Below are 1,701 nucleotides of genomic sequence, written 5' to 3'. Positions count from 1 at the left end.
ACACTCCCTCTCCCACAGCCCTCCCTCCCGCCCCCTCCCCCCCAAACCTCCTTTTCCAGCCTATTTTTCTGGCCGGCAAACAAGAACAAGGCACAAAGACAATCATCAAACTCCCCAGCAACCCTCCCCCTCTCCTTTACCTCCTTCCCCGCTCCCTCCCTCCTTCCCTCCCTCCCTCCTCCATCCATCTCTCCCAACCAAAGAGAAAATTCAGCGTCTGGGAATATCCTGCCCCCCCCAGCCCTAAATAGATCGCTGGCTGCGCTAACCTCGCGCCACCCCCAGTTCCCCCTCCCGCCCTCAAAGGCAGCCCGGAGGTGTGGATTTAAACCCGGCTCGAAATTTGCTGCTGCTCACAGAGGCCTTTTATTGGGGGGTGCGGGGTGTTCCCCTAAAATAGATTTTCCTAATGAGTGCAACCCCCCAAAAAAACCGCGGCGCAGCGGCACCGAAGGCCCCGGGCTGTGTGCGCGGGGCTGTGTCCCTTGTCCCCGCTTGCGGCCGCATCCAGGCTCCTTCCCCTGCCCTTTGCCATCCTCTTCCTCACCCCTGGCCGCGCTGCCACGGCCGAAGGCCGCAGCCCCCCGGAGCTCAAATAATCAAGCCGTCAGCGTGGAGAGGGGCTGGGGGCTTATCTGCATCTTCCTTCGCTCTCTCTCTCTTTTTTTTTTTTAATGTATTATTGGGAGGGTAAAGTTGAATAGGTCAGCGCAGGGTAAACAGCCTCCCTGTCGCATTCTGCAGGCTGAAGAGAACCAGATTGGCGAGGCGGATTTTTGATAAGACTCGGAATAAATGGCATGGTTCAGATCTGCTCTGCCCTCCCTCCTCCTCCTCCTCCTGCTGCTGCCCCCACCCTCTGCTCGCCGCTCTGTCCCATCAAAACAAAAAAAAATCCCTCACTCTTTTCTGCCTCTCAGACAATTTCTTTTTCTGTTGTTGTTTTTTTGGCGTTTCGAGGAAGTTTTCAGCAAATCCACCCTCGCTCCCAGCTCTCGCAGGGCGCGATAACACCGGAGCCCTCTGAAAGTTTGAGGTGAGGAAGGGGAAAGTCTGGGGGCTCTGAGCGGCTCTCGGGGAGGGGGGTGCGGCTGCGGGTGAAGTTTGGCATCTCCCAAACCTTTCCCATGTGCACGCCAGTCCCAGCAGCTACTTGAGAAGAAACAGCCAACAGTAAACGCTCGCAAATAACAATAATAAAATAACTGCACTTGTAGCCGCAAAGAATAAGCCAGAGAACGTTACTTAAACAAACAGAGCGAAGCTTGTCCCATATTTCATTATTTTTCGAGGGGAAAGGAGCTGTGGAGCCCTTCCAAACACAAATAAACCAGGCAGCAAAGCGGGCGCTCGTTGCCCTGCGGGGAAGGCGGCGAGGACGCCCCGGCCTGGGGCGAGCGAGGGCTCCGAGGAGCCTTTCCCTGGCCTGGGCTGTGCTCCGAGAGGCGCAAACCCGGGGGGAAAGCGGGGAAAGGCAGTGGGAAAGGCGGGCAGGAGGTGCGGGAAAGCCGCGGAAACACGCGGGGAGCGCGGCCGGCCCCGCACCGCGCGTGTGCCACCAGCATCCCCGAAAGGACAGCGGGCTTTACTTAAAAAATACAAGCAAAAGCAACGAGGAGAAAGGTTTCTGGCAGAGAAAAATAGCTTCCCTCCCCTGGGCGGAAAGGAAGGGAGAAGTGAAAATGCTGAAGTTCGGAAGAG

General features: G+C 57.1%; 1 long non-coding RNA gene across 1 annotated transcript in view; it reads left to right on the top strand.

Annotated features, from left to right (window-relative positions):
- The first annotated feature begins 976 nt into the window (after positions 1–976).
- The window catches only part of LOC115947918, a 12,780-nt gene continuing 12,055 nt past the window's right edge, over positions 977–1,701 (top strand). Inside the window, exon 1 of the long non-coding RNA XR_004081773.1 lies at positions 977–1,036. This is a non-coding gene — a long non-coding RNA (uncharacterized LOC115947918). The remainder of the gene's footprint in view (positions 1,037–1,701) is intronic.

This window comes from Geospiza fortis, unplaced genomic scaffold, assembly GCF_000277835.1.
Source record: "Geospiza fortis unplaced genomic scaffold, GeoFor_1.0 scaffold408, whole genome shotgun sequence".
Lineage (NCBI taxonomy): Eukaryota > Metazoa > Chordata > Aves > Passeriformes > Thraupidae > Geospiza > Geospiza fortis.
This window is presented reverse-complemented; position numbering and strand designations above follow the sequence as displayed.